General features: G+C 41.6%; 1 pseudogene across 1 annotated transcript; it reads left to right on the top strand.

The window, feature by feature from the left end:
• The first annotated feature begins 14,688 nt into the window (after positions 1-14,688).
• Positions 14,689-15,220, top strand: LOC308248565 (large ribosomal subunit protein eL6-like; annotated as a pseudogene). The gene has a single exon. The product of its transcript is annotated as a large ribosomal subunit protein eL6-like (transcript).
• The last annotated feature ends 3,500 nt before the right edge of the window (positions 15,221-18,720 follow it).

The raw sequence follows: 18,720 nt of genomic DNA, 5'->3' as shown, positions 1-18,720 counted from the left end.
GGGTTAGTGAGGGATGACCAAACGACTGAACAAGCAGGCTGAGTGGGGTGACCAGGCTGGCAGGGGGGTTAGTGAGGGACGACCAAACTACTGAACAAGCTGGCTGTGTGGGGCGACCAGGATGGCAGGGGGGTTAGTAAGGGACGACCAAACAACTAAACAGCAGACTGCATGGGGCGACCAGGCCGGCAGGGGGGGAGGTAGTTGGGGGTGAACAGGCCAGCAGAGAGGGGCAGTTGGGGGGGACCAGGCCAGGGGGGGGGGGGCAGTAAGAGGCTACCAGGCTGGCGGGGGGGGGGGGCAGTTGAGGGCGATTAGGTTGGCAGGGGGGGCAGTTGGGGGTGACCAGGCTGGCAGGGGGGGGGCAGTAAGAGGTGACCAGACTGGTGGGCGGGGGCAGTTAGGAGCAACCAGGCCAGCAGGGAGGGGGCAGTTAAAGGTGACCAGGCAGGAAGGGGGGGCAGTTAGGGGCGATCGGGGAAGCACGCAAAGGCAGTGAGGGGCAATCAGGCCAGCAGGGGGTTGCAGTTAGAGGCAACCAGGCAGGCAGGCAGGTGAGTTATTAAGAGTCAATAGTCCAGGATTGTGAGAGGGATATCCGACTGCTGTCGGACATCCCCCAAGGGGTCCCAGATTGGAGAGGGTGCAGGCTGGGCTGAGGGGACCCCCCTATGCATGAATTTCGTGCACCAGGCCTCTAGTAAATATATAAGCAATTTGAAAGATATATTATCAAATTCCTACTGTCTTATAGCTTTAAGGTCTGTGTATAATTTAGACCTCTCTTAGATGCAAGAGGGGGAAACATCAAAGCAGGTGAAGTAGACCATGAAATTCTCTCTCTCTCTCTCTCTCTCTCTCTCTCTCTCTCTCTCTCTCCCTCTCTCTCCTTTTCCCTATTTCTCTCTCTCCTGAATCCATTTTCACAGCCAACTGACTTCTCCAAATAGTAAGTTCTGGGCAGCATTCATGGTTCACTTCTTATTACTTCCTACGACTTTAGCCATCAGAGAGAGAACACCTCACCAGCTCTCATTTTGCAATTCTAAAAATCCCAGGAAGGACTGAAAGGCCAAGTTCGAATCAGGAGACCAAACCTTGCCAGGGATTTTGAAAGCATATCACACCTTCCACAGTATTCTGTCCTGAGGGAAGAGGAGTTCCCTGAGAAAGATTGGGTAACAAGAAGACTGAAAACTGCACGTCCATTATAGTCTGATTCTGTTTGTATAATAAAGATCAAAAGAGCTTTCGAGGTAAAGTTCAAAATATTTTTCTCAACTTCATAGTATTTTTTAATTGCTTTGTTTTAATTTTCTCAGATCTGAATCCAAATCTTTGATATCTCTTTGTCCTTTGTTTAATCAGTTTAATCAAATTAATGATTGACATTTTTAAAATAAAGTTTATTTTCACCTACTTGAAATCATAGTTCCTGCTTTGTTTGGGATATTAGAAAAATTGTTTTTTCAAGGAGAAAAATAATCAAAGAAGTTACTTCCAGAAACTGACATGGTTTACATTTTTTAAATAAAGCATCAGAGAAAGAAAATCACAATTTAAATACATGATAAGTCATATTTCTACATGGAATGTTTATAAGGCAAAATGGGTCAACAGATGCTCTAAAGTCCACAGCTAATTTGCTCACATATCAGTGGACTCATATGCTGGTTTGAATTATTCTCTCTCTCACTTGTTCTCTCACTCTCTCTTCTTAGGCAGACTAGAAATCCTTGATATGTTTTCTATTACAACAATATTAATACTCAGAAAACATACTAGGATAGATAAGACTTCTCCTCATTCACTTGTTAAATACACCTGTATTAATTTTCTATGCCTTCACTTTTAATTATTTATTACATACATTATACATATGTGTGTGTGTGTGTGTGTGTGTGTATATATATATATATATATATATATATATATATATATATATATATATGGCTAATATGCACATTGTCCCTTGGGAGTTCGACCGAGAGACCAGGAGTTAGATCTCTTGCTATGACATGTGCTGACAACCAGGGGTGGCATGGAACAAAGGAAGGCCCTAGCCGCCAGCTGGCAGCTGGGGAAGGGAGGCCCCAGCTGGCAGCCGGAAGGCCCTGATTGACCCTGATCACAGGCCAGGCCTAGGGACCCTACCCATGCATGCATTTTGTGCACTGGCCTCTAGTATATATACTCAATCAATAATGATATCTAGTACACTCTCCCCAAACTCACTTAACACTGCATAGATCTTCAAAGAGGGCATACACTATAAAGCTTTTAATGTATATATACATGTGTGCGTTTGTATGTCATGACAGAATATTGTGTCTTTAAAGTTTTTGACAATTTGTAGTAAGCTGTAAGTTTTTACTTCTGTTGAAGGAAATTCTTTCCTCCAGGGTCATTTTATCTCCTCAAGAGCTGGATGTTACTTGCCTACCAACAATTCAACCCACAAAAAAGCTACCAGATGGCTCCCTCTCCACCTAGGGATGGGGAGCACAATAGCATATTGAGCACTGCACAGGTGCCACTGACCCCTGCAGTGTCTAAATAGCAAGTGGCACTTATTTTATTGACATTCCCAATGGTAAGTGGGATGTGTGGTAAAGTGACTCCCAAGATTGCGCTTCAGTTGGCTTTTCACATTGTGACAACCTAGATGGGCCAGTGAGTCTGAGACATAAAGAGAAAGGACAAAAAAACCTAAAGCACTGACCTGTGCCTCATCTGGGCTGTGCTCGGGAGAGCTGATAGTCACTCCTCATGGAAACAACCCACTCAGCCAAAACAACACCCACAAAGTTAAAAGCTACTCAAATATTTCTCACACCACACAGGGACCAAAAGGTCCTGTAAATAAGGCTCTCTTACTCATTTGGGGCTCAAAACCCACACTAACAACCATTCATTCTGATTGCCTCATGCTGCCAACAGTCACAGGAAGGAGACAATTTCATTATTCCCTGGATATTGATCAACTGAAGACTGAAAAGGCAGCCCTTCTAATAGGGCAATTAATAGGGAACAAGGATGACTTTTTTAAATATAGTGGTGATTAAAATGTAAACATTAATGATGAGCCTAATCAGAAATTGTTGGACACAAACACAAAGCCAGATGAACCACACATAATTACAGCCTCCCATCCCAGGCAAAGCCTTCCCAGCATTATATGCAATATACAAATAGTGTAATGAACTGAGTATAAATTCCTTAAAGACAGAAACAAAATATTTTTTTCTTTTGTGAATGGTATGTAGCATTCATAGCACGATGATTAATTTTAGCTGTCAATTTGACTGGGCTAAGGGATGCTGAAGTAGCTGGTAAAATATTATTTCTGGGTGTATCTGTGAGGGTATTTCTGGAAGAGATTAGAATTTGAATCAGCAACTGAGTAAAGAAAATGCCCTCACCAATGTGGGTGTGTATCATCCAATTCGTTGAAGGTAGAAGAACAAAAAGGCAGAAGAAGGAAGAATTTTCTCTTTTTACTTGAGATGGGACATCCATCATCTGCCCTTACCATCAGCACTCCTGAATCTCAGGCTCAGATTAGGATTTACAGCATTGGCTCCCCTGGTTCTTAAGCCTACAGACTCAAACGGAATTACACCACCAGTTTTCCTGGGTTTCCAACTGTAGACAGCAAATTGTGAAACTTCTCGGGTTCCATAATTCCATGAACCAATTTCTATAAAAAATGTTCCTTATACATATCGATACATATATTGGTTCTGTTTCTCTGGAGAATGCTGACTAATATACATAGGGTTCAAATATACTAAGTAACATTGGGGCAACAAATAATTTGAAAATTATGCCTTTTTCCAGTAATGTTTAAATTAAATAAATTCCCTAGACTGTTTCATTAAGAAGAAATATATGGCAAGTATTCAAAAAAGATCACCAAAGTCACCTCCATGCATGCAGCTCACAGTTTGTGAGCCAAATACAGTCCCAGCTCTCCTCTCTATCACTTAGATCTCTTCACATTCAAGATGCCTGAGAAAGGAGAACCAAGATGGTGGCATAGGTAAGCACCATACTTGCCACCTCCCACAACCACATCAAAAATTACAACTAAAATACAGAACCACCATCAGAACCACCATCAGAACCACCTGAAAGCTGGTGAATGAAAGTCCTACAACTAGAGAAGTAAAGAAGAAAGCACATAGAGACTGGTAGGAGGGTCGTAGATGCAGAACAGGCTGGGCTGACACCCAAGCGTAGTGTTTTTATAATTGGGAGGGATATTGTGGTTATGGAGGCCTCCTGTAAAAAAAAGAGGGGGTTCCAGCTCCACACTAGCCCAGGGTTCCAGAGCTGGAAAGAGAAGTCTCTGCAACTACAGGATGTAAAAACCAGTGGAGATTGTGGCTGAGTGACACTAGGCTGCTGGAGCCCCAGGTGTCCCTCTTAAAGAGCTGGTGCATGAACTTACTCAGACTCTATCTGTGCTCCAATTCTGGGGCAGTGGCTTGAAAGGAACCTGGAACATTCAGGGAGGAACTGGATTGTCTGGCATTAGAGCAGGAACTTGGGAGTAGCTTTCTACCAGATGGGAGTGTTAGCAGGGGTCATTGTTCCTGTTCTCAGACCTCCCCAGTCACAGAGCTGACTGGCAGCCATATCTGAGTTTCCATCAGCTTGGATCACAGTGTGAACTGCCCTGGTGATTCCCTGAAACCCTATCCCATCCAATTTGCAGCCCCACCCAAGCTGTTTGCAGTGGCTTTTCCATATGAATAGCCTGTCCTGACTCAGGCTTCAGACTTACCTAAAATCTCTTAAACAAGCAGCATCTGTCATCAGCATGCCCCATAGCTATCAATAAGAGCTGGCACTAGCACCAGCCTGCCTTGCTTCACAGCTTGGATTTGCCTGGGACTTCCAAGCCCAATACAAGTAGCGGCCATCTGCAGATCTCCCTGTAGCTCCTGCTGGGTGGCCGAGGCAGTGGCTGACTTTGTACTTCCTAGGAATCCCAAGAGCCAGTGATCCAGTGGAAAGCTTCAGACCATACCAAATAACAACTCTAAACATCCACAAGTGACACACTCAAGGGGCAGACTCAGTGAGCACCAAAAAGCCCCACTGAAGCAAGTCCTGCTTCATAGGGGTGTCTCCTACACAGCAGCTCTCCCAGTGTAGTAGCAGCTGGTCCTCACAGCCAACTGGCCTGGAGGTCAATTCCTCCTGGTGACACCAACAGCAATCAAGGCTCAACTATAATAAGACTGTCCACACAGCCCACACAGGGGTACACCTAGAGGGCCCAGCTTAGGTGACTTGGGAAGCTGAGCCACTGGGCCTTACAGGACAACTAGTATACAAGGCCACTCTACCAATTCCAGGAGACACAGAAGCTCTACCTAATACATAGAAAGAAACACAGGAAAGCAGCCAAAATGCAGAGACAAAGAAATATGTCACAAATGAAAGAAATGGAAGCAAGCAAACTACTGGATACAGAGTTCAAAACAATGGTTATAAGGTTGCTCAAGGATCTTAAGGAGAGTTTCAGGGGACTTAGTGAGACTTTCTAGGACATAAAAAAGAACCAGTCAGAAATTAAATATATACTAACAGAAATAAAATGTAATTTACAGAGATTCAACAGTAGAGAATTCTGAAAATCAAATCAATGATTTTGAAGGTGAAGAAGCAAATAACACCCAATCAGAAGAGCAAAAAGAGATGTCTGACCAGCCTGAAGAGCCTCTGTAAATGATTTTGTACCAGACTTAACAATGGTTCCCAGATCATTTATGAGATCAGCTTTGGTCATGCCAATACCTGTGTCCACTAGAGTCCAGGTTAGTTCCTAGTGGTTGAAGATGATGTCAATTTACAGCTGTTTACTAATGTCCAACTTGGAAGGGTCAGTCAGGCTCTCATAGTGTATCTTGTCCAAGGCATCAGAAGTATTACTGATCAAATTCTGAAGAAAAATTTCTTTGTTGGAGTAGACAGTATTGATGATGTGAGACATGAATTGGTTAATTTCTGCGTCCTCTGTGTAGTGTCTTCATGGCTCCCTCAGCAGCCCTGAATGGCCCTAGCCCACCTGGTTTCCTCTACTGATGTTTAGTAGTTTTGTTCCTCTACTGTCTTTGCCTAAGGCATATTATAAGCACCTCAAGCCTTATCTTCTCATATTTGACATTGGGTTTGGATGTTGTATATTATAGTGTTCTTTTTTTGTTGTTCTGAAATTAAAGTATGCAAAATAAAGAAGATGCAGTTTTTTTTAAACAATAGATCACCAGCACAAATGCTGCAAAGACAAAATGGTAGGACATATTTAATAAACTTAAGGTACCCCAACAGAGATTTTTCACATTTCTAAGGCAAAGTAGATAAAATGAAACAGATATTTCCATATTAACTCTTTTTAAAAATCTAAGCAATGAGACAGAGTGGTAGGGAAGGGAGCATTCGTTGTCAGATACCAAAACCATTCCTACATGGCTTTGTCAGACTCAGATAAAAAACATTTCAAGGACAAAAACCAACTCTTCTTTCTGATTCACATACCAATTATGTAGTTTTTAGACTTATGAGTCTAGTGATCCCTTGACTTCTGGGCACTATTACTGCACCAAGGGCAAGCAATCCTCACAGTCACTGTTAAGGTGACTGCCAATTACAGTTCTTCCTCGGGCACCCTTGTGACCATTGAGAAATTAGACTCTGAGCAGGGAGGTGCAAGACAGGGAGAGTGATGACCCCACAAGCCTAGTAACCAAGCACATGGCAAGGGAAAGAATGAGGTTGCAGTATGAACAATGCAAAAGTTTTTAAATGAAGGCTTTTACCATTTTAATATGAGGAAACGTAAAAGCTCTGGCATTCAATTTTAGTTCAAAATGATACTAACAGTGCTATCAAACAGAAATAGAATGCAAGCCACATATGCAATTTACATTTTCTAGAAGTCCAATTAAAAAAGGTAAAAATAAACAGATGAAATTAATTTTGATATTACATTTTATTTATCTAGTATGTCCAACATATTATCATTTAAACATGCAGTAAATTGAAAATTTTATTAATGAGGGATTTTTTTATACTAAGTCTTTGAAATCTAGTGTGTATTTTATACTTATAGCACATCTAAACTTGTGCTAGTCAAATTTCAAGTTCTCACCAGCCACATGTGGCTAGTGGCCACTGCATTAGACAGTATAGTTCTATAGCCATCCCCATGACATTTACTCATTCATTCAGTAAATATATAATGAATGACTACTCTGAGCTAAACACTGTGCCAGGCATTAATGATAGAGCAGTGAGAAGAATTAACGCATCCCTGGTCAAATAGAGCTTGGAATTTGTCATCTTGGCAGGAACATATATATTAAACAAATTATTATTCAAATTTTCTCTATATATAAAAGCCTAAGCTATCGAATGACCAAACAACGGGTCGACCAGTCGCTGTGATGTGCACTGACCATGAGGGGGCAGACGCTCAACACAGGAGCTGCCCCCTGGTGGTCAGTGTGCTCCCACAGCAGGAGTGCCACTCAGCTGACTGACCTGTCCCAGTAGCCCACCAGCCCAGCAGCAGCCACGCACTCCCTCAGTAGTCCTGCAGGCCCAATCTCCAGAGAATGGTCCAGGCACCAATGGACTGGCACCACCAGGACAATCCTAACAGAGTCGCCAGCCTCCTGGAAGTCGACCTCAGGCACTGTGGCCGCTTCCCTCCCTAGACACTCCACAAGAAAGAAACAATATAAAAGCGGCCACCAGGTGACTCCCAACAACCAGGCGAATGTCAGCAGGACAGATCGGGATCCTGGGCCAGCAAGGACATCCCACCGCCCACTCAGAGGGCCAGTGGCATCCTGGCCCCTCACCACCCCCCTAAGGGACAGGTGCCAGATGCAGGGCTCACAGCTGGCGAGCACTGCTGTGGCAGTGTGAGCCTCTTCCAATCGAGCAGGCACAGCAGGGCCGGGATGAGTGGGAGCTACAGACAGGAGCAGCAGGCGGCTTTGGACTGTGGGTTTCAGCCCAATCCCCGCAGGCCACCCCAAGGGACCCCACCCGTGCACAAATTCATGCACTGAGCCTCTAATGCTTATAATAAAGTGTGATAAGGGAAATGTATAAAGTGCTGCAAGAGTATATAACAGTGTGAGCCAAACAGTGAGGGAGTGGTGGTTAAGGAAATTTCACGAAGAAGGGAACGTATAATTTCAGATTAGAAAGATGTTCATCAAGCTTCGGTGATGGAAGAAGGGTGGAGGCAGGGGGAAAAGTGGTTCAGGCAGTCCTTGAAGAACAGTTGAAGACAGGAACTGAATGAATATCCATAAGCTGAGAGTACAATGTGTAAGGAGAAGAGTAGCAACAATGAGGTCAAAGAGGCTGGAGGAATTAAGTCCATCAAGGATGGCTTCTATCATAAGAGTCAATGGCAGCTTTAGAAATAATGTTAGAGAGGTGCAACATAATCAGATTGCATATTAAGAAGATAAATTTGTGGATTTGGTCAAGATGGCAAAGTAAGTTGAAGCTCCACTCACCTCCTCATATGACCACATAGACAGTAAAATCTTGGACATTTCTTTTAGAAATATTTTTTTCTGATATATCACCTTGGGCAAGGAAAACAAAAGAAAAAATAAACAATGGAACTACATAGAACTAAAAATATTTTGCACAGTAAAGAAAACTATCAACAAAATGAAAAGACAACCCAACCCAATGCGAGAACATATTCACCAATGATACATCTGATAAAGGGTTAATATCCAAAATTTGTAAAGAATCTATGTAACTTAACAACAAAAAAGCAAACAATCCAATTTTTAAATGGGCAGAGAACTTGAATAGACACTTCTCCAAAAAGGACATACAGATGACCAATAGACATATGAAAAGATGTTCAACATCAGTAATCATCAGAGAAATGCAAATTAAAACCACAATGAGATACCACTGCACACCTTTCAACATGACTAACATCAATAAATCAACAAATAAGTGTTGGTGAGGATGTGGAGAAAAGGGAACTGTGAGTACTGTTGGTGCAGCTATTGTAAAAACAGTATGGAGTTTCCTCAAAAAATTAAAAATAGAATTGCTTTATGACTCAGTGATTCCACTTCTGGGAATATATCTGAAGAAACACAAAACACTAATTTGAAAGAAAATATGCACCCCTATGTTCATTGCAGTGTTATGTACAATAGCCATGATTTGGAAGCAGCCCAAGAGCCCATCAGTAAATGAGTGGATAAAAAAATGCATGTACATACAATGCCATACTACTTGAATGTCAAAAAGAAGGAACTTTACCTGTTGCAATAACATGAATGGACCTGGAGAGGAGTATTATGCTAAGTGAAATAAGTCAGTCAGAGAAACACCATATGATTTCACTTATATGTGGAATCTAGTGAACAAAACAAAATAGAAAGACTCATAGATACAGAGACTTGACTTTGGGTGCTGAACACACACTACAATATACAGATGATGTATTATAGAACTGTACACTTGAAACATATAATTTTATTAACCAATGTCACCCCAATAAATTCAATTAAAAATTTTTAAAAGAAGAGATGTGGGAGAGCTTGAAAAAGAGTAAATAAATAAAGGCATACAAGTCCAGGAAACACAGAGTTCCAAACAAGATGAATCCAAAGAGGTTCACACCAAGACACATAATTAAAATGGTAAAAGATAAAGACAAAGAGACAATCTTAAAAGCAAAAAGAGGAAGACAGTTACCTACAAGGGATCTCACATAGGTTGTCAATAGGTTTCCCAACAGAAACTTTGCAGGCCAGAGGGGTTGGCAGGAAATATTTTAAATGATAGAAAACAAGGACCTACAAAGAAAACTACTAATCAGCAAGACTATCATTTAGCATTGAAGGAAAAGAGATTCTCACACAAAAAACAGCTAAAAAAGTTCATCACCATCAAATCAATATTACAATAAATGTTAAAGGAACTGCTTTAAGAAGAAGAAGAGGTGGGGGAAGGTACATAAATATGAATAATAAAATACATACCTTTCCATGATAATTTTAAATGTAAATAGATTAAATGCTCCAATCAAAAGACATAGGGTACACCAATCAGAAATAATATATGCACCCCTATGTTCATAGCAACACAATTTATAATAGCTAAAATTTGGAAACAGCCTAAGTGCCCATCAGCAGATGAGTAGATAAAAAAGCTGTGGTACATTTACACAATGGAGTACTACACAGCTGTAAAAAAGAAGGGACTCTTACCATTTGCAATAGCATAGATGGACCTGAAGAGTATTATGCTAAGAGAAATAAGCCAATCAAAGAAAGATAAGTATCACATGATCTCACTCATATGTGGAATCTAATGAACAAAATAGGTCCAGAAACATAGAAGCATGGAACAGACTGATGAACTTCAAAGGTATGTGTAGATCAGGGGATAGGTGGGGAGAGATTAACCAGAAAACTTATATGCATACTAGAGGCCCAGTGCACAAATTCATGCACCAGTGGGGTCCCTTGGCCTAGCTGCAGGATCAGGCCAAAACCAGCTCTCCGACATCCCCTGAGGGGTCCCAGATTGCGAGAGGGTGCAGGCCAGGCTGAGGGACCCCACCAGTGCACATTCAGGGCTGGAGAGGGATGCAGGAGGTTGGCCAGTTGGGGAGGGACTGCGGGAGGGCTCCAGGATGTGTCTGGCCCATCTCCCTCAGTCCCAATCGGTCGGACCCCAGCAACAAACTAACCTACTGGTCAGAGGATCTGCCTCCTGGTGGTCAGTGCACATCATAGCAACTGGTCAACTGGTTGACTGTCTGCCCCCTGGCGGTCAGTGCACATCATAGCAAGCAGTTGAGCGGCCTTAGCATATCATTAGCATATTATGCTTTGATTGGTTGGACAGCCGACAGGTCGACTGGACACTTCGCATATTAAGCTTTTATTATATAGGATATGCATAGCCCATGAACACAGACAATAGTGTGTTTAAGGCCTGGGAGGGGTGGGTGCAGGGTGGAGGGGATCAGTGGGGGCGGGGAGGAAACAAAGGGGACATCTGTAATACTTTCAATAATAAAGATAAAATAAAAATTTTAAAAAGACATCGAGAAGCTTAATGTATAAGAAAATAAGACTCATATATGCTGTCTACAAGAGACCCACTTCAGATTGAAATACACACACATATTGAAAGTAAAAAGATGAAAAAAGATATTTTATGCAAATTGAAACAAAAAAGAAGCTGGGGTAGCAATACTTATATCATACAAAATAGATTTTATAACAAAGATTATATATATAGTAAGAAAAACAAAGAAGGACATTACGTAATAATAAAGGAGTCAATCCAACAAGAGGATAGAACCCCTGTAAACAATATGAACCTAGAAGAGGAACATCTAAATATATAACGCAAATCTTGATGGACATAAAGGGAGAAATTGACAGCAATACAGTCATAACAATACATTAACTTGCATTGGCATCAATGGATATATCTTCCAGACAGAAAATCAACAAGAAAACAGCAGTCTTAAATGAAATAATACAGCAGAAGGATTTAATTTATAATTTTAGAGCATTTCACCCCCAAACTTCAGAATATACATTCTTTTCTAGTGCATATGAAATGTTTTCCAGGATAGAATATATGTTAGGCCATAAAACAAGTCCCAATAAATATAAGAAAATTGAAATCATATCAAGCATCTTCTCTGACCACAATGGTATAAAACTAGAAATCAATTACAAGATAAAAAACTGTAAAACAAAACAGATCCAGAGACAGAGAAGCATCGATCAGATGCTCAAACCTCAGAGGGAAGGTAGGGGAAGGTGGGGTAAGAGGGAGAGATCAACCAAAGGACTTGTATGCATGCATATAAGCATAACCAATGAACACAGACACCAGGGGGGTGAGGGCATGAGCGGGGGCAGGGGTGGGGACAATGGGGGGATAAGAATACATATGTAATACCTTAGTCAATAAAAAAAAGTTATAAAAAAAGCTGTAAAATAAACACATAAAGGCTAAATAACCTGTTATAAATAAATAATGAATGAGTTAAAAATGATATCAAGAAAGAAATCAAAAGATACCTTGAAACAAATAAAAATGAACACACAACCCAAAATTTATGGGACACAGCAAAAGCAGTCCTAAGAAAAAAATTCAGCCCCAGCCAGTTTAGCTCAGTGGTTATAGCATTGGCCTTCATACTGAAGAATCTCGGGTTTGATTCCAGTCAAGGGTATGTATTTCAGTTGCAGGCTCAATCCCCAGCGCAGCTGGGGAGCATGGGAAAGATGACCAATTGATGTGTCTCTCTCACATCAATGTTTCTCTCTCTTTCTGTCTCCCCCACTCCCTTCCATTCTCTAAAAGTTAATGGAAAAAATATCCTCAGGTGAGGATTAACAAAAAAAAAAAAAAAGAAAAAAATTCATATTAATGCAGACCTACCTTGAGAAGCAAGGAAAATCTCAAGTAAACAATCTAACATCCTAGCTAATAAAAGAGTAATATGCAAATTAACCATCACTCTGCTACACCCACAAGCCACGCCCACAAAGCCACGCCCACAAGCCAATCAGGAGCGAATATGCAAATAAACCCAACCAAGATGGCTACAGCCACAGAGAACAGGAGGGAGGCTTGGGTTTCCCTGGCAATGGAGGAAGCCAAGCTTTCCCCCTGCCCTTGCCGGCCTAGGCCTCCACTCAAGGCTACAAAGTTTCAATGATAGAAGATAAATAAAGCCCAACAGAAATGGCGCAGCGATGGAGCTAGAAAGAGCAGGAGGCTAGGGTTGCCCGTGGCGATGGAGGAAGCCAAGCTTTCTGCACACCCTGGCCAGCCCAGGCCTCTGCTTAAGGCTACAAAGTGTCAATTATAGAAGATACATGAATCCCAACAGAAATGGCTGCCGCCAAGGAGAAAGCAGAAGGCTTGGCTCTGCTCCAGGCTACAAAGTTTCAATTGTAGAAGATAAATAAACCTCAGATACCAGGGCCTCTGCTTGGGTCGCCAGGGGGCATGGCCGGCCTGCAAACCACCACAGGCCCCTCGCCCAGGCTACCTCACGCCCCAAGGGAACCCCCACCCTGATCTGGGACATCCTTCAGGGCAAACCAGCTGGCCCCCACCCATGCACCAGGCCTCTATCCTATCTAATAAAAAAGTAATATGCAGATTGACTGTCACTCCAACACACAAGATGGCTGCCCCATGTGGTCAAAGATCCTGGCCCCATGTGGACACAAGATGGCCACCACAAGATGGCCAGCAAGGGAGGGCAGTTGGAAGGGACAGGCCTGCAAGGGAGGGCAGTTGTGGGTGATCAGGCCAGCAGGGGAGGGCAGTTGGGGGTGGTCAAGCCTGCAGGGGAGGGCAGTTAGTGGTGACCAAGCCGGCAGAGGAGGGAAGTTGGGGGCGACCAGGCCTGCAGGGAAAGGCAGTTGGGAGTGACCCAGGCCTGCAAGGGAGAGCAGTTGGGAGGGACCAGGCCTGCAGGGGAGGGCAGTTAGGGGAAAAAAGCCTGGCAGGGGAGCAGTTAGGCATCAATCAGGCTGGCAGGGGAGTGATTAGGGGGTGATCAGGCTGGCAGGCAGAAGCGGTTAGGGGCAATCAGGAAGGCAGGCAGGCGAGCAGTTGGGAGCCAGCAGTCCTGGATTGTAAGAGGGATGTCCAACTGCTTGTTTAGGTGGGATCGGGCTTAAACAGGCAGTTGGACATCCCTCGAGGGGTCCCAGATTGGAGAGGGTGCAGGCTGGGCTGAGGGACACCAACCCCCCCTTGCATGAAATTGGTGCACCGGGCCTCTAGTAACGTATAAAGGAACTAGGAAAAGAACAATAAACAAAGCCCAAAGGAATAGAAGGGAGAAAATAATAAAGATTAAGCAGAAATAAACAAAATAAAGTCTAAAAAAATACAAAAGATCAATAAAACCAAGAACTGGTTCTTTGAAAAGATGAACAATATTGACAAACCTTTAATAAGACTCACCAAAAAAAAAAAAAAAAAAAAAAAGGAGAATGCAATACTTTCAACAATAGAGAATTTTTTAAAAAGGAGAGGACCCAAATAAATAAAATCAGAAATGAAAGAGAGAAGTGGCCATTGACACCACAGAAACACAAAGGATTATAAGAAAATACTACAGGTTATAAGAAAATACATACAATATGACAACAAATTGGACAGCCTTCATGAAATGGATAAATTCCTAGAATCATTTAATTTTCCAAGAATGAGTTAAGAAGAAACAGAAAATCTGAACACACCAATTACAAACAACAAAATTGAAGCAGTAATCAAAAAATTCCCTCTCTTTCCCATCTTGCAAGATGGCAGTGAAAAGAAAACTGAGAAGCCGGATACTAAGGAGAACCCTGATACTAAGGAGAAGAAACCTGAAGCCAAGAAGGCTGATGCTGGCAGCAAGGTTAAGGCACCTGAGAAGGGGAAGCCCCACTGCAGCCGAAACCCGTCAACGGAATTGGCAGATATTCCCGGTCGGCTATGTATTCCCGAAAGGCCACGTACAAGAGGAAGTATTTGGCAGCTAAATCCAGGATTGAAAAGAAAAAGGAAGAAGTTCTTGCTACTGTCACAAAACCAGTTGGTGGCGACAAGAATGGTGGTACCCAAGTGGTTAAACTCCGCAAAATGCCTATATATTATCCTACTGCAGATGTGCCTCGCAAGCTGTTGAGCCATGGAAAGAAACCCTTCAGTCAGCATGTGAGGAGATTGCGGGCCAGCATCACTCCTGGGACCATTCTGATCATCCTCACTGGGCACCACAAAGGCAAGAGGGTGGTTTTCCTGAAGCAGCTGAGCAGCAGTTTGCTACTTGTGACTGAACCTCTGTCCCTCAATTGAGTTCCTCTGTGTAGAACACACCAGAAATTTGTCATCACCACCTCCACCAAAATTGATATCAGTGGTGTGAAAATCCCCAAACATCTCACTGATGCTTACTTCAAGAAGAAGAAATGAAAGAGAGAAGTGGCCATTGGGTGAGATCTTTGACACAGAGAAAGAGAAATACTAGATTACAGAGCAGCGCAAGGTTGACCAGAAAGCTGTGGACTCACAAATTCTGCCAAAAATCAAAGCTGTTCATCAGCTCCAGGGCTATCTCCGCTCTCTGTTCACTCTCAGCAATGGGCTTTATCCTCAAAAACTGGTGTTCTGAATTTCTTATAAGAACCTGATTAAATAACTGGGGAAAAAATTCCCAGCAAACAAAAGCCCTGGACCAGATGGCTTCACAGGTGAATTTTACCAAACATTCAAAGAAGAGCTACCCCTTATCCTTCTTAAACTATTCCCAAAAATTCAAAAGGAGGGAAGACTCCCAAGCTCATTTTATGAGGCTAGCATTATCCTGATTCCAAAACCAGACAAAGACACATGTCATATGGTTTTACTTATATGTAGAATCTAAAGAACATAATAAATAAACAAACAGAAACAAACTTATAGATACAGAGAAAAAACTGAGGGTTGCCAGATTGGGGATTGGTGCATTTGGGAAGCTAGGTGAAAAAGGTCAAGGGACTAATATGTACAAATTGGCAGTTACAAAATTGTCATGAAGATGTAAATACAGCACAGGAAATATAATCTATGTATGGTGCCAGATGGGTATTTAAATTATTGGGAGATGACTTCATAAATTATATTAATTGTCATACTATATTAATATGTCTTACACAAGAAACTAGTATAAAATAATATTAAATTTCAACTGTAATTGAAAAAAAATAGATGATAGATGATGACAGGTATATAGATAGATAGATAGACAGATAGATAGATAGACAGATAGATAGAGCTGCTTGGATATGGTAGGCACTTTGCACCTAGGCATATAATATTCAAACTGCAGAAAATCAAAGGAACAGAGAAGATCTTGAAAGAAGCCAGAGAGGAAAAAGAAGCATTACTTGGAGAGGAATAAGGATAAGATTTAGTTGGATTTCTGTTCAGAATCCATGCAGGCAAAAATATAGTGGAATGAATAATTTATAGTGCTGAAAGAAAAAAACCACCAACCTAGAAAACTGTGTTCTGTAAAATTATCCTTTAAAAAAAAAATGGGGAAAGAAATACTTTCTCAGACAAAGAAAATTTGAAAAAATTACATAGCAGTAGACCTGTCTTGCAAGAATTTTAAAAGATTTATTTAGTTGGAAGAAAAATAATACAGGTAGAATCACAGGTCTACATGAAAAAGAAAGAGCATTAGAGAAGGGATAAATAAAGGTAAAATAAAATATTTCATTTTACTTATTTTTAATTGATCCAACAGATAAAAGTTTGTTCAAAATAATAATAGCAACAATGTATTGTGTGATTATAGCTTATGGATAAGTGATACAAATGAAAGCAGTGTTCTAAGAGATGGAAAGGAGGAATTGAGAATACTCAATTATAAGGTATTTTATAACTGGTCAAGTGGTATAATGTTATTTGAAAGTGGATCTGAATTAGTTGTAAATGTATATTGCAAACCCAATGGTAACTACTCAAAAATTTTAAGAAGTAGAATTGATATGTTATGAGAGGAGGCAAAAGGAAGTCATATAAAATGCTCAACTAAAGCCAAAGAAGGCTAAAGAGAGAGGAAGAAAAAAAAAAAGAATGACAATGAACAGAGAACAATAACAAATAAGATAGATATTATCCAAATATATAAAAAAATAACTTTAAATGCCAAAGGTCTAACTACAAAAATTAAAGGACAAAGACTGCCACAAGGGATCAAAAACAATACCCAAGTGTATATTGTGTATAAACAAACCTATTTTAAAGGCTTAACTTTTTGAAAACTAAAGAGATGGAAAAATATATACCATGCTAACACTAATAGAAAGATTGTGAGAGTAATTATATCAATTTTGGACAAAATGGCCTTCAGAACAAGAAAAGTCATCAGTGTTTTCCAGATGTTCAGAGGAAAGAAGAAAGGATGAATAGGTGAAGCATGGGGCATTTTTTGGTCTGTGACACTATTCTGTATGACACTGTAATGTGTATACATGACATCATGCATTTGTCAAAGCTCGTAGAACTACACAACAAAAAGAGTGAACCCTAATGTAAAGTATGGACTTTAGTTGATAATAATGTAATGATAATCAATTGTAACAAACGCACCACACCAATGCAAGCTGTTAATAGTAAGGGACACTTTATGAGGGAGGCAAAGGCATATATATGAACTCTCTGTACTAGCTGTGGGCAAACTATGGCCCACAGGCCGGATCTGGCCCGTTAGGCTGTTCTATTCGGCCCGCAGAGCCGAAAGAGCAGAGGGTTCTCTTGCTCTCCCCTCCGCTCCTTCACCAGCAGCAGTGTTAACATGGCAACGTCAGGAAACACGGCCGCAGCTCCTTCTTCTGAGTGGGCGGATTTATATCCGCCCATTCAGTAGAAGGAACAACCTCTCAGTCTTCCAGAGGATCCTTGTAATGCCCGCGGACCGGACGCGTCTCCCGACATCACCCTGGGAATGCGTAGACACGTTATTGTTGTGATGTAGGGAGACACGCCCCTGGAGAGCACAGTATCAGAGCCTTTCTGAGGTAAGATTAAGAGCTCTACTCAAACACAATTTTTTCCTGTTCCCACATTCTGTACATCACAATGACTTGTTAATAAAACAACAAAGACTTTCAGCTTTTAGGGCTTGTATCCACTGCAGTTTTTTTCCCACTCCAGACGCGCGCAGCAGGGAAAAAGACACACAGAGGACATGTCACACTAGCCATGCTGCGACTGCATTTTTTTGCTGATACGGATGCGGTATCAGTAATGCTACCGTGGCCACTAACCGCATGTGTTAGCGGCAAAACAAATGCATTTTGCGCTGCGTTTGCTTCTCCCCCTTGCGCCTGTAAAAATACGTGCTACAGGGCATTTGTGTTAACATGCACCACTGCACATTAGCATCAACGCAAACATGATGGAAACCTGTGTACCCTGCATTAACCCTAGCTGCGCTGCATTGCAGTACTGCACCACACTGCAACGGCAGCACAGCTAGTGTGAACGAACACTAATTCAGTGGGTTGAACAAAAAGATTGTATAGAAATGTGATGAACTAAAGATTTTATTGCAAAATCGCTTAATTTCAGGGTTTCAGAAGTAATTAGACAAATGAAAAACTGAAAATCAAATGTTCATATCTAATACTTGGATGAAACCCTTTCCTGGTAATGACAGCCTGAAGTCTTGTACTTATGGACATCACCAGATGCTGGGTTTTCTCCTTTGTAATGCTCTGCCAGGCTGTCACAGTAAGGGTATATATATAAATATCCTACCATTTTCAGCTTTTAATAAGAAAAACTGTTGCAATGGGCATTTAAAAGTGGCACTTGGTTGTTTTTATAGAGTCCAGTGGATGCAATCTGACATTGATAATGGGCTCTTTCACACTATGTGCACTGCGGCTGTTTTTTGCCAGTAACGGAAGTACTAGTGGTAACTACTGGTTACCCATGTTTTGCACTGCCCTAGCACCTCCCATACAAGTGTGTCTGGAAGACACAGCAATGTGCAGCTATGTGTGTTACCATAAACAAAGGGCCTGTGTGAAAGATACACAGGTTTCCTGTAGAGGAAAGGGGTTGTTCTCTATGGTCAGGGTGTGCCTCTGTCCCATGTCTGAACTTTTTCAGATGATT

Source organism: Plecotus auritus, assembly GCF_963455305.1.
Source record: "Plecotus auritus genome assembly, chromosome: 1".
In the NCBI taxonomy this organism is placed as follows: domain Eukaryota; kingdom Metazoa; phylum Chordata; class Mammalia; order Chiroptera; family Vespertilionidae; genus Plecotus; species Plecotus auritus.
The sequence above is the reverse complement of the archived record's forward strand: the minus strand, read 5'-3'. Positions and strand labels throughout refer to the sequence as shown.